This window comes from Panthera tigris, chromosome B1 (genome assembly GCF_018350195.1).
Source record: "Panthera tigris isolate Pti1 chromosome B1, P.tigris_Pti1_mat1.1, whole genome shotgun sequence".
NCBI lineage: Eukaryota > Metazoa > Chordata > Mammalia > Carnivora > Felidae > Panthera > Panthera tigris.
This window is the reverse complement of record NC_056663.1, coordinates 46,811,289-46,836,463: the sequence shown is the minus strand read 5'-3', so window position 1 is coordinate 46,836,463 and position 25,175 is coordinate 46,811,289. Positions and strand designations below refer to the sequence as shown.

Sequence of the window (25,175 nt, the reverse complement as noted above, 5' to 3'; positions counted from 1 at the left end):
TACCACAGGAACTGGAGTGTGTGGTAGTTTCAATTCTCAAACTTCATTATGGAGAAAGGGTATGTATTAATGTCGCATTGCTACCAAAAATTACCAGAATCATAGTGGCTTAAAACAGCACATGTATATTTACTGTTCTGTCAGTGAGAATTCCCACATGGGGCACACTGGGCTCACATCATGGTGTCGGTAGGGCTATGTTCCTCTTTGCTATTTTCCAGGGAGACTCTGTTTCCCTGAACTTCTCAGCTTCTAGAGGTTGCCCACACACCTTGACTAGTGGCCCCTTCCTCTACCTTTAAAGCCAGCAAACTTGCATCCCTCTGACCCTTTTTTTTTTAAATGTTTATTCATTTTTGAGAGAGAATGGGGGAGGGGTAGAGAGAGAAGGGGTCAGAGGATCCAAAGTAGGCTATGAGCAGACAGCAGTGTCTCTCTGACCCTTTTTTTTTTTTTTTTAATTTTTTGTTTATTTATTTTTGAGAGACAGAGACCACAAGCAGGAGAAGGGAAGAGAGGGAGACAAAGTGTCCGAAGCAGGCACCAGGCTCTAGGTTGTCAGCATAGAGCTCAATGCAGGTCTGGAACTCACAAACAGTGAGATCATGACCTGAGTCGAAGTCGGAAACTTAACTGACTGAGCCACCCAGGCAGCCCTCTGACCTTTCCTGAAGTTATGTGCATGCCTTACACTTTGAAGAACACTTATGATTGCATCGGGTCCACTTGGGTGACCCAAGATATCCCTCCCAGTGCAAGGTCACATCCCCAAAGTCCCTGTTGCCATGTAAGATAACATATTTACACATTCTGGAGATGAGGATGAGGATATCTGGAGGAGTGGGGATGTTGCAGTATTTGGCCTACCACATGTGTGATAGATTGCCCAGAAATTGGGAAAAGCTTATCTATCCTCTGGCAGCCTTTGGCTACCAGAATGACCTCATGGTACAGAGAATTCTTTGGTAATTCTTGGAGTGTTTATTTATGTTCATAAAAAGCAAGGGTTGTAGGACTTCTTCCTGTAATGAGATGGATGTCAGCGAGATCTGTTGGATAACATTCATGTATTCTGCTCTTTTAAAAAAAAATTATGTGGTGTTTTTTAGAGGAAACTACCATTCTGTTCTCTGTGTGCTAGTTAGCCCCAGGAGAACATAGGATACCTACTTGAGATGATTATGCAAATAGAGCTAAATATCTGAATACCGATTCCTACATTTTATCCTCTGTAATCTAGTGACTCCCTTGGTACAATACGATTTCACATTATCTTCAGTAAGAAATGGCTTGCATTTAGCTTTTTATATCGTACGTCCTATAGATCCTCTCAGTATTGTTTTGCATACATTAGGAATCCTCCTTTCTTTGAGACGCACTGTAGATAGGATTCCCCAACTTAAAGGCATCAACAGCACAGACTTGGCCTCATTTGAAAAGCACAATGACACACATACATTTGAGTGTCCTTCAGAAACTGATCAGGAAAAGCACCTGTGATTCAGGAAAAGACTCCTTTTCCCCATGAGTTGGTGTAAGGTCTCTTAGCCATGGAAAGTATCCCTACTAAGCCTCAAGCCACTTCATGACTACCCTGTGACTCCTATGTGAGGTCTGTTTGAAGGCAAGGGGAAAGAACTAGCTTTGTTAAGCTGTCAAAATTGGCCTTTTTCTCATGTTCATTTGGAATTAGATTGGGATAACCCAATCTGTCATGGACCCAACAAGGTTTGTGATATGAGAGAGGCTACTTTCAAGCAGAAGAGAATTCTCTGCATTAGAATATTTATTACGTGATTCTCCACATGATGAAGAATTGGAAATTACTTAAATGCCTACCAGATAGAGTTAAGTTACATAATCTGTGAAAGCAATGCTTGTTAGTGAATATTGGCAGACATGGAAAGTTGAAGACGGTAGCATCCCGTTTGTGGTATATTTACAATATTTCTTTGTCTGGGGACCCAATACAGAGGTATGAAAATACAGAGTGTGTGCAGGAATGATATGTGCACTTTGGTGTATATACAATTTATTTTAATAATATTAAAAGCTATGTATATTTATGCTGAGATAGAAGCATGCAAAAGGATATATTAAAACTTAACAGGATTCAGGGTGCCTGGGTGGCTCAGTCGGTTGAGAGTCCGACTCTTGACTTCCCATTCGGTCATGATCTCACAGTTCATGAGCTCGAGCCCTGCGTCCGGCTCTGCCCTCGTGATGCGGACCCTGCTGGGGATTATCTCTCTCCCCTCTCTCTCTGCTCCTACCCCATTGCACTTTTCTCTCAAAAATAAGTAAATAAACTTAAATAAAAAAACAAAACAAAGACTTAACAAGATTAGAGTAGTGTTGGCGCTTTCACTTCCTGCTTCATACACATCTGGATAGTTTGAAATTAATGACCAGCATTTATTTTTACTGCCTAGAGAAAGAAATAAAAATTAAGGAGACTAGTGAATTTGCGGTATGTAACACCGCTTAGTAAAACTGTTTAAAGCAAATGGAAGATCAAAAACTATAAGATGCCATGACTATGAAACGAAATCGTGCAAACTAATGCTAGCTTCCATGTCCTCCAGATAGCAAGAAAATTAAGAAAATGGGATGAGAATTTCTATGTGTATATGAAGAGGTATTATTTTTCTTATTGCCAGAAATCTTGTTATTACAATTGTCAGGTCCCATTAGCAGTGAGAGCTGCACAAGGGCCAAGCTTTAGATCCAGGGTAGTAATGTACATTGGGTTTCATACTCTTTTTTAAATCTCTAGAATCTGGCAGAGAACCTGGTACTTGTTGCCAAATCCATTTGTTGATGAGTAGATGGACAGGGTGGTGGGAACACCTCTGCCTACCTCACCTTTCTATGGCAAACGGTGATTGGTTTTCCCTTTGTAGTGCCTTGAGTAGTTACATTTAAAAAGTAAAAACAAAGACAAAAAAACCCCAAAACCATAGGGCTCTTCTCTTTTCTTAATGGAACTGGGGGGAAATTACATGGATAGTGTATCTTCAGTGCTTTGGGAACCTCAGGTCAACAACTTTTATTCCAAGCAGTAGTGGTGGTACAATGTTAGAATCTTAAAGAGCAGGGACTGTTGCAATTTTTATTACTTTTCTGCCAGGATCCAGCACTGTACTTGAGTATTTGGATGGTTGATACTGCTGTTTAATTATAAAAATGAAGAGGTAAATATTGTTTTTCCATAAATATGTGACCATCAAAATAGAGGGCCTAACTGAATCAGGTGTTGGCACATCTGATAGAGTAAAAGGCAACACTCACTTGAGCAGACTTTTCACCATCATTTAAAAGAAGAGAAAAAGTTGGGGTGCCTGGGGAGCTCATTTGGTTGAGCATCTAACTCTTGAATTCAGCTCGGGTTATGATCTCAGGGTCCTGGGATCGAGCCCCACATCAGGCTCTGCACTGAGTGTGGAGCCTTAAGATTCTCTCTCTCTCCCTCCCTCTCTCTCCCTCCCTCTCTCTCCCTCCCTCTCTCTCCCTCCCTCTCTCTCCCTCCCTCTCTCTCCCTCCCTCTCTCTCCCTCCCTCCCTCTCTCTCCCTCCCTCCCTCTCCCTCCCTCTCTCTCCCTCCCTCTCTCTCTCTCCCTCTCTCTCTCTCCCTCTCTCTCTCTCCCTCTCTCTCTCTCCCTCTCTCTCTCCCTCTCTCTCTCCCTCCCTCCCTCCCTCCCTCCCCCTCCCTCCCTCCCTCCCTCTCTCTCCCTCCCTCCCTCCCTCTCTCTCCCTCCCTCCCTCCCTCCCTCCCTCTCTCTCCCTCCCTCCCTCCCTCTCTCTCCCTCCCTCCCTCCCTCTCCCTCCCTCTCCCTCCCTCCCTCCCTCTCCCTCTCTTCCTCCTGCCCTCCCCCTCCCTCTGCTGCTCTCTCCTGCTTGCTCTGTCTTTAAAATAAATAAATGATAAGAGAAGAAAAAAGGGAAAGCTAGCCAGAAGAGACTGTGGGGTAGAGTTAATGTTATAATTATCCTAAAGTTTATTTGGATTCTCTTTTGCCTATATTGCTAGAATTGTTATTTTGTATTTAAAGAAGTTTTTCTCCGAAGAACTTATTTTTAGATGTAATACTAGAGAGTAAATCATTTCAGATGCATGGAGAAGTCATGAATAATTAACATAGCAGCACCAAACCTGCTCAAAATTCCCATCTCTATGTTTAGTCCCTGTTCTTTTCCATCCAGATAGGCAGGCGATGGCTAACTCTATATTTCACAAGATAACAAAGCATCTCTTATTCAGGAAAAAAAAATCCACAGGCACTTCCTCAGCCTCTGATACTATTTTCCTCAGACATCAGCAAGCCCCTCCTTCCCTCTGTCACAGCCCCCAAGTGTCCTGTGTGGCCCACAGCTGCAGAATTTAAACTTGATTCTTCAACACAGTGGAGAGCCTGGGTACTGGGATACTGGCAAATTTAACCTGAATGTCAAGAGAATACTGTTATCGGTAATTTCTTTTCTGGGTATGGTGACTTTATCTCCCTGCGGAGAGGAAGGAAACTCCCCAGAGCGTGAGCCGTGTAAACATCAGTTTGGAGCGCATTTAGCATTTGGTATTTATTAGACTCAGTAGTTCCTGAAGTCCTCCTGTCTCTGATATATTTATTCTGTATTGTTCACGTCCCTTCTTTATCTTCTATTGTCTGTTAATGTCGAAATCTCCATTTTGGCATTTGATCATTGCGCCAGAGGTCTGCAGGGTCACCCTTGGGTTTGGTGGTTCATCACTAGGGGGACTCAGGACCATGGTGTATTAAAGGTACAGAGCAAAGTCCACAAAGGGAAAAGGCACACAGGCGAAATCCAAGGAAGATAAGACACAAACATCCAAGGGTCCTTTCTCAATGGAGTCACACAGGAGGCACTTAATCCCTACCCCCCAAAATTGTCATCATACATGTGAGATGCTGCCAGTCAGGCAAGCTCATCAGACACTCTGCCCAAGGTTTTTGTTAGGGGCTGGTAAGTTAGGCCCCCTCTGCCTGGCATGAGCCCAGATTCCATACACCCATAAGGAAAGTAGATGTTCAACACAAACCATGTTGATGTAGACGGGTCAGTCACAATGCACCATTCTTACCAGTTCTCGTAAGAATGTAAATAGGGGGCTGAAAACCCTCTTGAAATCGAAATTTGCGGAGTCCAGTTAAGAACCGACCTTGTAAACAGGCCCTTGAACGATAATCATGTGGCCTGCTGTGCTAACCCTTTTCTGCACGATCTGTGTATTAACCTCTAATCTTGTCAACTTCTTTGTCAGAGATTCTGAAGCTTTATGTGGAGTAGGCGCTGGTTGAAAACTCTGATTATATCCCACCATTTTGCTGAACTCTTAGTAGGTGCTTTACTTCCTCTCTCCCCTGTCCCAGCATACAATCCTCTTAAATTCTGTGTCCTCTGCATCCGGTAAAATATATCCAGAGTCCACCCAGTTTCTTTCTTTTGTCCTGTCCTAGTTCAAGCCAGTCATCTCTTGATAAGACTATTGCAGTGGACTTCAGACAGCTGCTCTCTTTTCAACATTTGACTTCATTAATCCACATGGCACAGAGCAGCCCAAGACTGTTTCTTAAAACTGGATAACATGACATCTTTACTTAAAGTTCTTCCAGGATCTCACATTACTCTTAAGATGAATTACAAAGACTGTAATGGGACCTCAACTAGCCCTGACCCATCCAGCCCCATCTAGGACCATTCTGTCTCTTATTTTGCAGTGACACCAGCCTTCCCGGATTTCTCCAAATGCCCCAAGCTCACTCTGTCAGGCTTCCCATAAGCTCATCCATATACCTGGAACACTAGTTTTCTTTCTTATTCTTAGACTAATACCCGCCTATTGTTTACAGCTTACTTTAAGGGTAGGGCAACCACATAATTTATCATCATATTTTTTGGATGATAAATCCTCTTTAGAGAATAAGGGAATGTTGTTTGTAATTCTTCCAGGTCAACAGGTGTAACCTTGGCAATGCTGTCATCCTAGTAATCGGTCTCTTCCTTGAAGAGCTCTTTCTTGAACCATCCTTTTAAACTGGATGACTGTCTTCCCCTCTGTGATAACCTATCATTTTCCTTTATACACTCATGCCGTAATCATTATATACTACTATATGTGATGATTTGTTTAACATTTTTTATCTTGACTGTGCTCTGAAGTGTCACAGGTTTGTGGGCATTGTAGCCAGCAACCAGCAGCTGCCCCAGTGGACATGTTATAAATAGTCCCTAAATTCATAATTACATAATGGCAGTGCTTCCAATGAGGTATTTTTTGATCTGTCTTTTCTTCATTCCCCTGCTTTATTTTTTCTCCCAGATTGTATTTGGGAGCTCTTCATAAAATTCTTGGATTTTTCTTCCAGTTTTTGTCTTAATGAGCATGGAAAAGAATCCATTTGGTTATGTGTTGACATTTCACCTCTGCAAAAACTCTCAGGCATATTGGTTTGCTCGTGATTTGTGTGCATTTGAAATGGGCATGCTCCAAATCTCATTCCATTCATTTTGTCTAAACAGGAATACTATTCAATGAAAAATTGTCCTCTTCATATCAATTAATTCATCTCACCTTTGTAGGTATGAATTTGCTCTGATCTCCTGGAACTGGTCAAGCACAAAATTGGTTTCTCTGAACAAAGCGATGTACTCCAAATGCTAGGAAAACTCTCTAACATTTCCCAACCTCTTAGGTGGTGATCCAGGCCAGACTGCCTTGCTTTTCTTCAAAGGTCTAAACAAGTCAAATAGGCCTACAGTTGTGGGTAGAATTAAAAATTTGGCCCAGCTGCTGTCATCCTGCTCATCTGATACCTTCTTCTCTAGAGAGTGAGAGCTTTTATTTTGTTTCAGATTCAACCCAGAGTGAAGGGTTTGTGTATCAATTTTCAAGCCACGTACTTTGCACTATCTTTGGAAATGTGTTTATATACTGATTTCTGCATCTGGGCATCACAAATTCCCATGCATATATATGTCAAAAGTTAGTATATTTAACATCTGTGTCTTTTTAAGGGATAAGAAAAAAATTGAGAAGTGGAATTGAGACTGCTTTAATTACAGAATAAAAGCTTTTCATTGATCTTAATTCGATACAACAGTTTAAATTTTGATTGTGAAAGCTGGCTGTGGACACAGTTGATTGCCTACCCACTAGGGTTCCTCTTTGCCAGCAAGCTGCCTTCAACTCTAGGGCTAAAAAATACAATACTCACTTCTTCTGAAGCCCCAGCAGCCAGGAAATAGGCAAATGTCACAGTGAGACCAGAGCGGAAGTCTGACAGTGTGTCCAAATGTAGTCAGCTTGGAAACTCCTGGAAATGCTCCCCTCATAATGAAGACAGCTATGTGTAGAGAAACTGCTTTTTTTTTCTTTTTTGCCTTTGGATAAGGTCAATAAGCATGTGATGCCTGGAGCAATGGCAGCCATCTTTTGACCATGAAAAGCCAAGCTTGATGATGCCCAGGTTGAAAAAAGAAAAGAGATGCACCTGTAACGACATTATTGGGCAGTTGCATCAACCTTGGAAGCATCAAGTGTCCTCCAACACTTAAGCATGTGAAATAATACATGTCCTTGTAGTTTAAGCCACTTTTAGTGGAGATTCTGTTTCTTAAAAAAGGAAACAAAACATTTCTAGATACACTGGGAAAATTAGTTTAAAAGTTCAAATGCATTATAATAAATTTATCCTTAAGATGCCCATTTGGCATGTGTGTGTCTGCGTGTTTGGGTGAAATACTTTAGTCAGTACCTGAGTTTGGGCAATAGATATTTTACCACTGGGCTTAACAATCAAGCTGTTCGTTATCCTGGATTATATTAACAACAATTCAGGCAAAATTTTGTTAGCAAGGGACACTCTCTCCTTTACTGGCCTCTTCTCTTCCTTATAGGCCTGATCACAGGCATAGATTTCCTTTTTTTCATTCATAAAACAAAACCCTACATTCGTCTCTCCTAGCTATGTTCTCCTTCAGGTTGTTAGAGCAACAGAAATATCAACATGGTGCCTTGGTTTTTATCAGCACAGGCATTGTTTGACTAGTTGATGAAAGTGATACATTTCTAGACCAGATTATGGAAAGTGCTACATTTTGACAAAGGTTTGTAGATATTCCACCATGGTCCTCCTCTCCCCCCACTTTCACAATGCAGTTACAATGGATTACACTCCTCCCTGCTCAGTTCACCTGTTAGGGAGAATTAGGAGAAGAGGGGTTAGAAAGTCTGTAACTGCCACTGTTGGTCTTAATTCAGCTGTTTCTCTTACCGAGTCATGTGTGTGCGTATCCACAGTGGACGGGGTTATATGTGTAAATGATCCATAATGCCTGCTCATTAATGCTAGAAGAATCCCCTGGAAGCAGTCCATCTTACTGTAATCTTGGCTCCAGTAACACAGTTTACATTCGTAACGTTTTCTAGAATTATCAGAAATAAACAGAATTGCATGATCTCAAGAAATCCGCCCAGATGAGCTATACCCCTTTTGTAAAGGAAGATAAAATACTCATAATACGGAGTGAGCAGAGTCCACTTAATGACAAAGATACTGCTAAAAAAGAAAATAAGGGCAAGAAGCTGGGAAAAAAAAATATTAGGTTAATAATTAGCTTAATACTGATCTTAATTTGGCCTCGTGACTTACAGATTTAACCTGGAAAGCTTTTGTTCACTTGCATGCCCATGTACTCTCTGATCAGTCTTTGTATGAATCCTTTTGTGCTCCATTATTCACGGGTCCAGTTAGGTCATTGAAATGTCCTGAATTTCTGAATGTTTAATCTACAAGGCATTTGGATGGTTTAAGTTCTGTTGAGTGGCTTACGGAAAACTGAATATAGATCTAGTGTGTCTGTCATTATCTCTTTTCCTTCTAAGTAGGAATTTGAAATTTATGCAAACTCTGTGTTCTCACGAGACATGAGGACATTGGTTTCTTTAGACCGTTGACCAATTTGATGACCAATTAAGCTGTCTGACATTGACTTCTCACCTTGACCCTCCAATGGAGGAGGCATTAGGGTTCTCCGTTAGGAGCTTGATAACCTTTCTCTTCTGAACATCTTTATTATCCTTATGCCCTCTTCCTTATTGGCCCCAAAATAATAGCGAGAGGTTGAGAACTGTGACCCTGAAGGGGATTGGGAACTGTTTGATGTCCCTCAGATCATCGTATACTTGGTTCATTTATGGGTTCATATATGTAGTCCCTTTGTGTTCTAATGGTCCAGGGTTCACTTCTAGTGCTACCCCAATCTTTGAAAGCCAGACCCGCATCAACATTCATTTCTCCTCAGAGGCCTCTTCTTTCCTTCTTGTGTCACTGTCAGATCCTGCTAGATCATTGCAAAACAGGCGTTTTCATGTCCTGAAAGTCAGGGAGTATGTGAGTATTTGCATATTTGCTACCTTGGTAGCTGTTTCTACCCCCTGCCCCCTGATATGTATTAATCAAGCTCAGCCATCACATTACATGGTGTAAATCATGGAAGTGAAGGCATAAGCTCTTTGTAATGATCTCACCTTCTGATCAAGGTTGCTGGCCAGCAGTCTCTGGGCCCTGTGTCACATTTATAAAAGCCACATTCAGGTCACCCCCTCAGCAAAGATGCTGTGGGTTAACACCTTCATGTTGCTGCCTATTCTGGATGCTCAGGACACGTGGGAGAGGATGTTTCTATATCCAGCCTGAGCCCTGCTCCTTAGACCTGAAATCCTCTTTATCATCCCAAGCGCCGTCCTGTGGCATCTACTGCATGGAAGATGCCAAACTAGTCACTGGGGACATAAACAGTCTGGAGAGGTCCCTGGAGTAGAAGGAAGTGTCCAATACCTCAGTGCCTAGAGTTGACTTACAGTTAGAAAATTCTGCTGTGGAGGCGGAGAATTATCTCAGAAAGAGATAATCGTCATCTTCTTCAGCTGTCCTCTGATTGACTAGACCAAACTAAATCCAGTTAGTCACTCCCTGCAGGGTGTAGTGCCCTGTCCCTGGATTGTGCCTCCCTGACCATCTTGCCCTCTGTTCCTTCCTCTGACTTTTTTCTGTTCCTCTCGCCAAATCCTTTGTGATGCCAGCTCTCCAGTTGCCTGTGTGGAGATCACAGCGTGGGTGTGGACATGTGCTGTCTGCACTTGCTCTGCTAGCCCGAGGTCCTGCAGATGGTGTTCCCTTCTCCAGTCTCACCTCCCTGGGGGCCTGAGACAGCCCTGTTAGAGGACATGAAGTGCCTGTAGTCTTTCTAGGGTTGAAAACAAAAAGTCATTCTGGTAAATGGTAACTTCTGCTGGGTCTGTTAGAAAACACAAGAATGTGTGGTAATGGGATGGAAGAGAGGATTTGCCTAGCATCGTTAGGTATTTCTGGAAGAATAGGCCTCTTAATGGTTTGGGAAGAGGCCAGGAGAGTCATTCAAGATGGAGTGCCCACTGTGAGATACACGGTGCCGTCCTGATGCCCAGCGGTGAATTTGAGAAGGAAGAAAATAAAATAGATATTATTTATGAAGGCAGTGAGGCTCTGGGGTGCTAGGACTCTGAAAAAACTGGGGCTCAAATAGAGACAATTTTACTTCTTCATTTTCAATTCTGATGCCTTTTATCTCTTTTCTTGCCTCATTGCTCTAGCTAGGACTTCTAGTACTGTGTTGAATAAGAGTGGCGACAGTGGGCACCCTTGTCTTGTTTCCCAGGTGATTCTTAGGCACATTCAAGCTTGATAAGCATTGGTCTAAGCCGCTAATAGTAGGCTTTTGGTGTTTTAGTGTCCTTATCTACAGAATGAGGATTTTCAGTACCTATCTCACAATTGTAAATATTTTATAAATAATTACATATTAGCACTTAGAAAAGCATAAGCAGTTTTTAGGATAATATGTAAACAGAGCTGTCAAGAGTTCAGAGACTTTGCACAAAGAAGCTCATTTCCAGCAGTAGCAGTTGCAACCCACGTGATTGTAGCTGTTCTCACCTAGATGTTGGAGAAAGTGGGAGGAGCTGGAAGTGAAGGTTGGGGTAGTATATTGGGTTGTTGGTGTTGCATACTGGCTCCCAGTGAAAATGAATCCTATACCCTAATTAATATGTTACAGTATTCTGAAATTCTAGAAATCTGGTAGACAAAATATCAGACATACTTGTGAGTTCAAGCCAAGCCTGTGGTTCACATAGTGCCTTGTGTCTGATTTGACCAATTACACAGAAAGCTTGCCTGGTGATGATGTTATATATATTGGCTGATAATTGAAAAAATTTAGTCAGTGTTAAATGTGGAAGGAGAAGTTAAAAATAATCAATCCCCCCACATTCTTTATTTTCAGAAAACTTCATGTTCATTTGGTAATGAAGTTTCCTCTAATGTTATACTGTTTTCAGGAGTTAACATTCTCTAGTCACAACTTTTTGTTTTTATAGGTTCTGAAATCCCATTATCACAGTTGATTCATTTTCTAATTTTCAACTTCATTTCTAGTTACGACTCTGACCAGCTTTTAGCACTTCCTTCCTGTAGGAAAATATTATTACATGTGACTATAAATTTGATGTGCTGAACTGGAGTATGTAAAAATAATATCTATATGAATATAATTTACTGAATTTAGAATCCTGACATATGTAACTCAAAGACTTAGCTGCAATCTGTTTGTAGATTTAAATGGGCTAAAAGGAAAAGAAATGCAAGCATACATGTTTCTGAGGACTCTATATTTATTAATATAACATTCAGATTAATTATCAAGTATAAATAATGCAATGTGTTTTGTGAGATCTCACCTCTCCTTCCATTTTATCCCATTTTGGGCTTGATGGTGAAATAATGCCTCAAATAAGATGGACTAGAGATAACCAAAGGTTCTCCAGATTATAATTACCTTTTATTATTTTTTAAAAAGCAATAACTGAATCCTCTCCCATGATGTATGTTGAAGGCCATACCAAAAGATAACAGTAATCGGTAAACCTTGTTTATTTTTACCTTACATACTGAGGTGTGGACAAGTTACATATTTTTAAGAATTATGAGTAATATTGCTTTTCAAGGACACCTTTACCTTGATAAAACTTGGCTAGTTTAATTTTCCAAGACTGTGCTTTATCACAGTCATAATGGGCTGGTCCTAAAAGATCATCGTAGACAGTTGTTTGCTCTAAAAAAAGTTTTAATAGTGAAAGAGACTGGTAGCCTCAGCCTCTGAGAGTATATTTCCCTGAGAGAATTTGATACTGAGGGATATGGAGGACAGGCCAGGCAGGGGAAAGAAATAGGAGGCAATTAAGTTCCCTTGAAGGGCTTCCTTAGGACTCTGATAAAATTTTAGAACTTGAAGTGACCTTCTAGATTTAGGAAACTAAAGGTGAAGGAAAATAAATGCCTTTTCCAAGGTCCCATGCTTAGGATTATAGTCTCCTCATGTATTGTCTTATATTCTAGGAGTATTTTCTTTCTTTTAAAAAAAAAATATTTATTTTGAGAGCATGAGTGGGGGAGGGGGCAGAGAGAGACACACGCACAAACACACACACACACACACACACACACACACACACACACACACACACACACAGAATCTGAAGCAGGATCCGGGCTCCTAGCTGTCAGCACAGCCCAACGCCAGGCTTGAACTCATGAACCATGGGATCATGACCTGAGCTGAAGTCAGACATGTAACCTACTAAGCCACCCAGGTGCCCCTCCATCAGTATTTTCATTGCACAATGAACTCAAACATCCAGAATTACATATACATGTAATATATGGTATATGTATATATATGTATGTATATGTATACGTGTTTGTATGTATATGTGTAAATGAAAAGTATATACATGTGTATATATGTATAAGCAAACAACACTGGATAATAATATTTTTGAGCATACACTATTTTTTGATTGTCCAGTAATATACTTTCAGATAGGCACACATACTATTACACTGAATTTGATCATGTCTCTCTTTTTTTTTTTTTTAATTTGATTACTTTCTGAAAAAATGCCGAAGGCCATATTATAGAAATGTCAGTTTTAAAATGGAAGAGTAAACTATAGTTATTTTTGTACTTTTAGTTCATTTGGGATTACCTCTCTGTTCAGGAAAATTTGTCATCAACTCATAAAATTTCAGGTAGGTACTTTTTATAAAAAATGTTTGTAAAATTAGTCATTTGTTAATAATTATTTGATTTCATGATATTGTTTTAAGTTGACACAGCATTTCAAAATTAAATACCTCTTTGGTTCACTTTGCTTCTTTATAATTGCTTGTATCCCTAAAAATTCTTTCCGTTTTATTTTTTAATTATGACATATCAATGACAATCATGGAATAAGCATCCTTATTTTAATACTAATAGGGACTTGGGGTGCTTGGGTGGCTCAGTAGGTTGAGCTTCAGACTCTCGATTTTGGCTTAGGTCATGAAATAGCAGTTTCTTGAGTTCAAGCCCTACCTTGGGTTCCGAGCTGTGAAGAGTCTACTTTAGGATTCTCACTCTTTTGGGCGTGCGCGCTAGCTCTCTCTCTCTCTCTCTCTCTCTCTCTCTCTCTCTCTCTCTCTCTCTCTCTCTCTCTTGTCTCTCCCTCCTCCTTCCCTGCCTTGCTCACAGTGTCTCTCTCTGAAAATAAATGAAATTTTAAAATAAACTTAAAAAAAACACCCAATAGCGTCTTAACTCATAATTAGGCAAAATAAAAGGACAGAATATAAAGGTGATTAGGGTAACCACTGGGTAACCACTGGCGTGTGTGTGTGTGTGTGTGTCTGAGATTTTGTCACATGTTGAACTAGGATTACATGGGGAGCAAAATCCAGACAGCTCCAATGATATTCCTTTCTCCTAATATTTGACTGTTCATTTACATGGCTGTCAGAGCATGGCTAAAATGTATTATTTAACAGGGGGAAAAAAACAAAAGGAATGTTTCCTGTATTAAATCCAAAGTGTGCTCATAAATATTACACGCTTCAATGCCAGCACAATTTAAAACTCATATTCACCTGTAAAATTTTAGGAAAAAAAATTCCACAGTGTAACTACACGTTGAGATTCGTAGGTAGGTAGAGATAAAAATAGAGGTAGAAAAATCTGTATTTATGGCTGTCACATATTCCCATGTATTTAAGTTGGTTCCAGTATATTTTTAATTACAAACGGTAAAGTGCCTACCTATTTCCTTGAGTCTTGACAAAGGTGTAGTCTTGTAATCACCGTGATGTTCAAGATTAGAGCACTTCTGTTATCCCCCAAACATCTCCCTCTGGCCATCATTTTGTAGTTGAACACACTCTCCACCCTTAGCTGCTAACAACCGCCGATCCCCCTACAGTTTTGCATTTTTTAAAAATATCCAGTAAATAGAGTATGTAGCTTTGAAGTCTGGTTTATTGCCCTTTGCTTAATGCCTTACTATTTCATCCATATTGTTGCATGTACCCATGGTTGGTTCCTTTCATTTCTGAGTGGCATCCCACTGTAAGAATGTATTACTGTTTGCTTATCCAGTCACCAGTTGAGAGCCATTTAAATTGTGTACAGTTTTGGACAGTTGTGATTAAAGATGCTTTAAAAATTCTCGCACAGGTTTTTGTGTGCACCTAAGTTCATTTCTCATGGCTCGGTATCTAGAAGTGGGAATGCTAAGTCATATGGTAAGTACATATTAAATTTATTTAAAACAAAAACCAAAACCCGAAAACCTTCCAGAGTCTTTTCAGAGTGGTGTAGCTACTTAGCATTTTGTGTTCCTATGCATAGCTTCTGAGCACCGTAGTGCCTCGTTGTTTGTTTTAGTCTTAGCCTTCTAACAGGTAGAAATTGGTATCTCATTATGGTTTTAGTTTTTCTAAATGCTTTTTTTGATACATATAGATCTTTTTTGGTAATGTGTCTATTCAGATCTTTTGCCCAGTTTTAAAGTGGAATTTTTGTTTTCTTGTTAAGCTTTGAGAGTTCTAAAATATGTGCGTGTGTGTGTATGTACAAGTTTCTTTAATTGAATATGTGATATGCAAACATTTTCTCCCAGTCTGTGTCGTGTCTTTATTTTCTCCGTGTTTAGCAAAGCAAAGATTCTGAGTCTTGATAAGGCCTGATTTGTCAAGTCTTTCTTTTGTGATAATGCTTTTGATGTCCTATCTAACATCAAAATCAGCATCACCAAACCTGAGGCCATATGGATTTTCTCCTGTTTTCTTCTAGAAATGTTATAGCTTTACATTTTACATGTAGGTCTATAATCCATTTTGAATCAATTTTTGTATGAAGTAGGATTTATGTTTTTAGGTTCTTTTTTATTTACATAGAATATCCAGCTGTTAAAGCACCATTTGTTGAAAAAGTATCTTTTCTCCATTCACTTGCATTTGTACTTTGTCAAAAATCAGTGGACTGTATTTGTTGTGATTCTATTTCTTGGTTCCCTTTCATGTTCCATTAGTCTGTATCTCTGTGCTTTCACCAGTGGTGCTTTCTCTTCTCTATTTCTGTTTAAATTTGAGTACAGTTGACATACAATGCTATGTTAGTTTCAGGTGTACAATGTAGTGATTCGACAAGTTTATACATTATACTGTGTTCACCACAAGTGACCTACCATCCGTCCCAATATATCCCTATTACGATATCATTGACTAAATTCCTTATGGTATGCTTTTTATCCCCATAACTTCTTCATTCCATTACTGGAAACCTGATAGACTGCCTTCTCTTGATCACTGCCATTTATTATAAGTCTCGAAATTGGGCTGTGTGTCCTCCGGCTCTCTTCTTCAGAATTGTTGACTATTTAGTGCCTTTGCCTTTCCATATAAATTTTAGATTCACCTGGTCAGTGTCTCCAAAAAAGTTGTTGGGATTGGGATTTTGTCGAATCTATAAATAAAGTTGGTTGGGAAGAATTGACATTTTAACAATCCGTGAGCACAAGTAACTCCATTTGTTTAGGTGCGGGGTTTATATTTAACTGAGGATTGTGCTCTAACTTGAGAACATCTAGTTAACTCCCAAGAGTAACTAGTGTCTAGTAAGTATGCAGTAAGCATTCAATAAATATTTATTAGATAAAGCAGCAGCTTAGCAAAGATGCTGTTGATTTTGTCTTTGCTCCTCATTCACTTTATTCAAGGGAAACCTTTAGGGGTAAAGGAGACTACACAATTTTTTTGGGAAAAAAAAAGACAAAAGAAGCCATGGACTCTTTCATTGCAGTGGTTACTGTGCTCAGTTGCCAAATGAAATCTTGGTGGTATCATGGTAGTACCTTCTTGTATCCTTGAAAAGTAGAAGGTGGCATGTGGCTTTGTAAGACCAGATAAGGATTTGGTTCTCAGAAAGGTTCCCCCTCCTCTGCCCAGCTATGACCTCAAGTCTGAGAGGTCTTAGAAATCCTGGTACTGTAGAGTAGAAAGAGGCTTCCGAGGATATCTCTTCCAGCGATTATCACATTGTTTTTCTTTTCTTTTCTTTTTTTTTTTCATTAGGGCACATGTATTTCAAATGAAATCTTACTCAGAAATATAGTCAAAATAGATAAAAGCAGAACTGCTCCTGTTGAACTGGACTCTGAGGAGGTATTTGAAAGCCTCATATTATTAATGCAGCAAGGAGAGGAATGAGCCTCAAAGAGATTATGTAACTTGCCCAAGGTTGCACAGCACGCTGTTGCAAAAGCATAAATAGAGTTCCCATCTCCTGATTCTTAGGACAAAGCTCCAAATGACTGCCTTTTCAGATTTTCCTGAAGCTGGATTGTGTGTTTCTATGGAAACTCTGTTTTTTGTTTTCTTTGTATGTTATAGTCAGAAATGTGACTGGACTTTATCTTAGCTTGAATGTTTGATTTGAGAGAAGGATGTCTTGGGGCCCCTCCCCTGTAGTAAGGAGCCCTAGTCGGTAGCTAAGTCTCCACGATCAAGATTTCATTACTTTGTTATGCCTGTAATCCAGGTGGGAAACACTGACAGACAATAGACTTGAGAGAGAGATCACCAAAAACTAGGTGTCAGGTTAGTTTAATGAGGCTTCCTGGCATAGGATGGTTACTTTTCCAGCCATGACTCATGGCCCATGGGTTACTTAGGGCACATGAATCATTCATGTGCTTTAGGAGCTCAAAAGTTTGCTTTCACCTTGGAGTTGAATGTCTCTTGTTGTCTCAGAATACATGAAAGTCCATATTGAGATTTTATAGGTAAGCTCTTTAAACCTGTTGTATTTATGATTTCTTAAATATGTGAGTTTGATTTGCTGCATAGAGAAGAAACAAGAATCTAGAACATAAATTGCATGAGTCATATATAAAACTACAAATGCTGTGCCTAATTTCAGAATGGCATTATCATATCTTTCCTTTCCTACCTCTAAATATTTCTTATGGAGCAGATTCCTAATGTCTGCCAAACATCCAGAATAGTGCTGGGCATGTAGTAGACACTGACCCAATTTTTTATGAATTGAAAGACTGAGTAAATGAAATATTTCTCATTTAGACCTCAAGTTGAATGTCACGTACTTGGAGAAGTCCATCTTGGCCACCTTATCTACATACATAGCCCCTGTCACTCGTGATTCCGTTAGCCAACTTTATTTTCTTTTAATCTCTTATTATAAATAACACTCACATTATATTACATATATACTTACTTTCTCTCTTCCTCCTCTTGAATGTAGTTTCCAGGATGGCAGAGGTTGTGTTTGCTTTGTTTACCAGTATATCTTTAGTATGGCCCTTTGCATATTATATTAAAAAGTGTTCCATAAGTGTTCCTTGACTAAATGAATAAAATGATTCTTACCTGCTTTTAATAGTTCTATTAAAAATGAAAGGATAGATCATATATCACCTTATGTCCTGTCCTGCCCCTGTGGCACTAGGGAAGTATTAAAGAGAGGAGGGACTTTCACAATGAACAGAACATCTTTTATTGAAAAAGATTTCTTATCTGCAGTGGTTTATGTCCTTGTGTTTCCTGATAGGTTTTATCCCTTTGTTATTTATTGGTGTCCGAACTGCCTCTGGTAAATGTCTGGTGTTCTCCTTTACACCCCCTTTGGTGTGAATGCTTCAGATGTATCTTGAATGTGGTATTTTTTAAAAATATAATTTATTGTCAAATTGGCTTCCATACAGCACCCAGTGCTCATCCCAACAGGTGCCCTCCTCAGTGCCCAGCACCCACTTTCCCCTCTTGAATGCAGTATTGACTGTTAGGTTCTTTGAGCTCCTGCCTCTTGTCCTATTTTTAGAACCACCCTCCAATGGGCACCAGTTAGGAATATCCTTAAATTGTCCACACTGACAGTAATAGGGATAAAGTGTTCTGCACAGATGGGTGGTATTGGCTCTTCTGATTCGATCTTATCCTAAAAATATACCCACTATCAGGTTAAGTAAAAACAAATGATTTGGCAGATACCTCAGAGATGTTCCCTTGGGCTAAGGATGCTCACCATTTGCACTGCTTAGGTCCTTTGTAATGACGGGAGGCGTGGGGAACATGAACCACAAATCAGAAAGATATGACTTCTTTTTTTTTAACTTATTTTTTTTAATGTTTATTTTTGACAGAGAGACAGAGCACAAGTCAGGGAGGGGTAGAGAGAGAGAGAGGGAGACACAGAATCTGAAGCAGGCTCCAAGCTGTCAGCACAGAGCCTGATGTGGGGCTCAAACTCACGGGCCATGAGATCATGACCCGGGCCGAAGTAGGACGCTTAACTGACTGAGCAACCCAGGCACCCCAGAAAGATATGACTGTGACTTCTGATTTCAAATACTGTAGAGTCTTTTTATGACCTCAGGCAGAGTATGTAACCTCTCCCTGCCATGAATTTATCATCTTTAGCGTGACAAAACGGTGTCTTCCTTTTTAGAAATGGAAGTCTCAAAAAAAAAAAAAAATGAATCAATACATGTAAATAAAGCACTCAGCCGTTTTGGAAAGGAAATTCTCACAGTAAGAGAAGACAGTGTCGGATTTGCCATTCAGCTCATTGTTGTGATGAGCCTTTCCTACTGAGTATGAGTAGACCGCTGAGTAGACTTGTTATCAGTACCCTGGTGCACTCCTGTCTATCATGCACAACTAGTTAGGTGTTTATTCCAACTCCCAGGACTAGTAATCTAGAAACAGAACCACAGTTCCATGGAGAGCTGCAGAAAATACTTTTGAGAGAGAGGCGGATGTGCAGTCTACGTAGAAGGAGCTTCGTAACACATGTGTGGGTCTCCCTGGCTTCCTTTTCAGCATATAAAGTGACCTGGTTCTATTGAATTTCACTAGTCAGGTAGTTTCTTGTTTACATTGAGTGGCCATGAGTGCACCATGTAGTGGATTAATGCTAGGTGCTGCATACAGAGTTTGCCAGCATTGGGCTGTTTATTTTGAAGAACAGCCATGAATTACACTGTGCAGTCAGTGCAAAACAAATCTATATTAGCTGTTTCCATCTCCCTGAATTTTAGATTTCTAAAGATACCCCTCTCAGGTTTTCCAATTAGGGGGTTTGATTTATTCCCCCCACTTCTTTGCAGTCCTAGGCAAATTGGGGATGGACATCTGGACTCTGCAACAAAACAAAACATTCAGCTGTTTGTTCTCTCCCCTCTTAAACTCATTAAGAATATAGCCAGAAGCCTGATGATACCAAGAGCCTTTTACTGCTGCATTCTAAATGTGAAAATAGCAGCTATCGGCACACTGCTTGCAGGCTCTAAATGGAATGGTGATGGGGAGGAGGATGGTGGTGATGGTGATGATCGTGATTGCCCTTTGACTTTCTGCCATCATCTAAGTCACATGATAGAATGTAGAATGAGACAATTTGATCTTGATGAAAGGGTCTCTCTACCACCCAGGGAACGTGTAATAATGTGCAAAGCCCAAAATACTTATTTCAAATTCCTCAAATCATCCATTCAACTCAAAGAATGGCTAAGATCTTTTCAAATGCCCTGTGAAAGTAGTGAGACTGGCCTAGGAAATCATAAAAAGTGAAGGAAAGAGGAGCTACTCTAATCCATCTCTTAAATTGGTAGCGGAAAGGTTTTTTCCCCTTAATAGAATAGGTCTACAGATTTTCTTTCGTATAGAATTTCAGGAGTATAGACTCACCATCAATGGGTCTTAATGCTGGCTGCACATTAGAAACATCTTGAGAGCTTTTAAAAATTACCTGTGTCCTGGAGCCGTCCTCCGATTCTTGATTGGAATGGGACCCAACTCTCAATGGGTTATGTGTTTGTAAAGTTCCCTAAGTTGTTTCGAAGTGCTGTTAATGTTGTGAATCGCCTGTTGTAGCATTAATTAATCCTATTAGCTCAGTTTCCCCTTAGCTCTATTATATTTATCTTACCATAAGATATGCAGTCTTGATTCCCACGGAAATCCAAAAGAGATCCAAAAACCCCTGTTGAAATTGTGAATATAAGTTAATCAAGGGCAGGAACTGTGTGTTTTCTTCACATTCTCTTGAATAGTTATGTTGTACATCTTAATGTAGGATTTTTAGTTGCCATTCATGTTTAAAAGTTATGTGGATTACCTTGTTTTCATGTAGTTCTAACACATGGTATCTTATCCATTCTCCAATTGTAGCCTTCTTTTTCTACCTTTAATATAGTCTTCTTACAATATTCCTTTGTCTTATTTAACAAATCTTCTAGCCCAGTTGTTAGTCCTTATTTATCGGTCTAAAACTCCACAATGGGAGCGCCTGGGTAGCTCAGTTGGTTGACTGTCAAATTCTTGATTTCAGCTCAGGTCACGTTCTCCTGGGATCTCATGCGATCGAGTCCCACTCTGGCTCCTTGCTGGGTGTGGAGCCTGCTTAGGATTCTCTCTCTCCCTCTGCTCCTCCCTCACTTGCATGCTCTCTGTCTCTCTCTCAAATAAATAAATAAATAAATCTCCACAATGAAAACAAAAGCTACGATTTACATCAGGATAATTTCACTTTTGAAAAGAGAGATTTAAGAACCAAAATATTAAAAAGGACACAATTTTTGTAACATTTTACCACCGACTAATGCAAATTCTGTTGTCTTTGGAGGTTTTGGAATTCACTTTTGAAGATATTCTCTTGTTTATCTCAGTGGTTGCTCCATTCGTAGTTTTCCTTCGACTCTTTTTGGGTCAGTTTTCCAAATCATAATAAACTTGATCTCTTTTTCCCATCTCAGTAGTGAGCATGGAAATAATGCATTGGGGCTTGAATAGGAAGACTTATTATTTTGCTTCATCTTTTATCATTCATTAGAAAATATTTTTGGGGTGCCTGGGTGGCTCTATCAGTTGAGTGTCTGACTCTTAATTTGGCCCCAGGTCATGATCCCAGGGTTGTAGGATCGAGCCCCACATTGGGCTCTGCACTGAGGGTGGAGTGTCTTTAAGATATTCCCTCTCCTCTCCCCTCCTCTCCCCTCCTCTCCCCTCCTCTCCCCTCCTCTCCCCTCCTCTCCCCTCCTCTCCCCTCCTCTCCCCTCCTCTCCCCTCCTCTCTCCTCTCTCCTCTCCTTCTCTCCTTCTCTCCTTCTCTCCTCCTATACCCTCTCTCTCACTCATGCTCTCTCTCTAAAATAAAAAAACAGAAAAGAAAAAAATCTGTAATAACTACCACTGTGTTTAAGAGAACACTGCCTAGTTAGCAGTGTGAATCCACATCATCTACAGAATTACCTTAAGGCATATGGCTAGACCTCATCTCAGACCCACTAAATCAGAATTTTGTTTGGAGGAGGGGAGGTCTGGGACCTAGGTGACTGAACTAAAACAAAATTGCTAGGTGATTCTACTTAAAAAATTTTGCGTCTCCCACCCAATATTAGTACAAAAAATTATTGTAGATTTTCTGCTAGTTGTTTTATAGTTTGTTTTAATTTCTAAATACGTAACTGATCTTGACATAATTGTGTATGGTTAGGGTCTGACAAACCTCAGGATCTTGGTTTATTTTTTATGGTTTTTTTTTTTTTGGTTTATTTTTTTCTAAGTGAATAGCTAAGTGACTTAATGTGATTCAATAATACTGATGTGAAGTCAGGGTTGAAAAGCAGATTTCCAGACCCTCTATGACAATGCATTCCATCTGGCTTCTTTTATTTTTTCTTTTCTTTATTTATGTATTAAAGGACTTATAGATGCACATGTTGAATTGTTTAAAATCTATTCAGGGTTAGAGACCCCTCTTCTTTCTTTGGCCACTTAATCTTCCCCTACGTCTCAGAGCAATCACTCTTCAGTTTCCTGAATATTCCCCATCTGACTTTTTTCTACTGGGTACCTATATACTCCTTTTACATGTTGACCATGGAGGGTGCATACAGTGCCCCCCACTTGCTTATGGGTAATTATCTAGGTGGTTCTTTTTAATTTCCAGTCACCAGTTGTTTCTGCTACTTTCCTGATGTGTGTGTCCACTGTTAGTTATATCCTTTTGAGTATTGAGTATTTCCAAAATTACACCAGTAGTTATGAAACCCATGATAGCCCCCCTTCTAGACTCCCTACTTTCCTATTGTCAACTGTGTAAACTACTTAAAATGTGGAGTTGTTTTTTTTTTAATGTTTATTTATTTTTGAGAGAGCATAAGCAGGGGAAGGGCAGGGAGAGAGAGTGGGGAGAGAGGATATGGAGTGGGTTCTGGACTGCCAGCAACAAGCCCGATATGGGACTTGAACTCATGAACCGCAAGATCATGACCTGAGTCAAAGTTGGACGCTCAACTGACTGAGCCACCCAGGTATCCCAAAATTTGTAGTTTTTTTATGCTTCAGAAAAGTGGACCATGCTAGACTGGGAAGATGACTGAGTTTCTATTAAAACATTTGGGTTTAAAAAAAAAAGAAAGAAAGAAAAATAATAAAGGTCTGGATTTGATTTCCTCTGGGAATGCACCTTGCAAACGGTAAAGTACTGAACAGAGTAAAATTTTGCTATTGCTAATCACTGTTGCTATCTCCCTTATATGATGAAAGATTCCAAGGTACCAAAAAGGGTCAGGTATAACCATAGGAAGATTGACTTCCTCTAGGGATTGTATCTGCTGGCTACTTTGTTAAATTAATCACTGAATTAGAAAAGGGGAACAAGATTTCAGGCGCAGAAAGGAGATGAAGGGATAAGATGAAAAAAAGAAGCAGATAGCTTAGCCAAAAAAAAAAAAAACAAAAACAAAAAAACAAAACAAAACAAAAAACAAAAAACCAGAAAAAAAAACCAGAAAAATTGAAACTAACTTTTGTATTGCACTGATTTTTTTTGTTTGTTTTCACTTAAAAATGACTAATTGAGAGCATATTCAAATCTGGCATTTGTTTTAACTGGTATTTCATAAATCAGTTGATTTATAAAACCTTGGACAATGTAAATTAAAAAACAAAAAACAAAACCCTTAGCCAGTCCTAAGACGGAAAATTGAAGATAACCCTAAAAATATCTAATTGGATAAATGTGTGAAGAAGATACAGGTGACCTCACTGTCTCTCACTTTTGTTGTGTTGTAGCAAATATTTGAGGTTATAGCATTTCCTTTCTCATTGTAAGAATCAAGTCAGCAGTAACTGTTGTGATTTTTCCATCTGGGAGAGAGGAAAGCGGGAGTGACCTTGATTTACTAACGATAACGTGCCACATACAGTTTTGCCTCAGTTGCAGACTAACTTCACCTGAAAGGCAGCAGATAAATATCTGGCAATAATTGTGCAGCGTTTAGTGTCCGTGGTCTAACTGCAAGCTTAGTTATGGAGATGGAACTTGGCAATCAGAGGGTTCTTTACAAGGAGCCATTTGAATGTGAGGTGTGCTATTAAGAGTTAACATCTAGAAGTTGGTCAAGAAAAGGATGTGTGGAGTGATTTTTATATCAGATTCGGTGGTGCAGGATGAGCTTGGGTACTTGCATTAGGTTTGGATATACATTTTAAGTAGGATTGATGTGGTTAAGGAGTGGATTGTACAAATGATTTATTTTCTCCAACAGAGCCATTTGAAAAAAGTTAGTGTGCAGAAAAGCAATATAACATGGAATGAATCAGCCAGTACAGCACTCTATTCTTATTTTGCTTGAAGTAACAGGTCAAACATATAGATTTTTTTTTAAATGACACAAGTCTACGTGTTACGCAAATAATTTTTTCCCTTTAAACATGCTAATGCCTTTTCATTTGCTTATTTATTATGACATGTACTCACCTTTTGGTTATTGAATTTCTCTGTTGAAATGGAAATTGTCTTTCATTTTAAAAGTGATTGCCAAAGAGACCCCTGGGCATGTTTTATTTCTGCTTCCATATTTCTGAGCAGACCAACAAAAGAGTCATTATCCCAGACTCACAGATGTGAGAACATCCAAGGCAGAGTATTTGTGTCACACATAAATCAGTGGAGTGAAGACAATGGGACTTTTGACTCTGATTTCCCGATTTTAACCATGCTCATTTTCAACTCCACTGAACAGTGCTGAGGTGAGGTAGTTTAAATCCGGTGAGTGCATTCATTTCTCATAGAAAGTCCTGAGATATCCTCCTTCCATGCCCTGAGTTCGCTACAGAGTGAGTGCCTGGTTTTGAAAATAGAGATGGGGATAGAATCACCTTGGAGCTAATTGGTTTTAAATATAACTTTTACTTAATTAAAAAAAAAAAAGTCTGGGGACGCCTGGGTGGCTCAGTCGGTTGAGCATCTGACTCTTGGTTTCTGCTCAGGTCGTGATCTCATGGTTCGTGGGTTCCCTCCCCCTATCTGTCTCTGCACTTACAGCACGGAGCCTGCTTGGGATTCATATTCATATTCTCATATTCTCTCTCTCTCTCTCTCTCTCTCTCTCTCTCTCTCAAATAAATGTTAAAGAAAAAAGTTTTCCCTGCTCCTCTTTGAGTCTTACTGCCCAGGTTCTCTGTCAGTGGTGTTCAGAAATAATCTCAGCGCTTGGTTATGGTATCCTCTCCCCACCTTGGTTTGCAAGGAGCCAGCTCACAGCCTTGTAGGGGAGCAGTTGTTACCAGATACTCATCCTGTTCCCTCACAGGGCTGTGGAGCTGTTGCCAGCATTTCATTGCATTGTCTTTCCATCTGCAGGTGCCAGAAGCTTACTTCATAGTTGACATGTAAAGGCATTTAGGACATATTGTTGTTCATTTCAGTGTACGTTAAT

At 39.7% G+C, this 25,175-nt stretch overlaps 1 protein-coding gene across 2 annotated transcripts in view; it reads left to right on the top strand.

Annotated features, from left to right (window-relative positions):
• The window catches only part of UNC5D (unc-5 netrin receptor D), a 547,698-nt gene that overhangs the window by 153,747 nt on the left and 368,776 nt on the right, over positions 1–25,175 (top strand). The window lies entirely within an intron of this gene.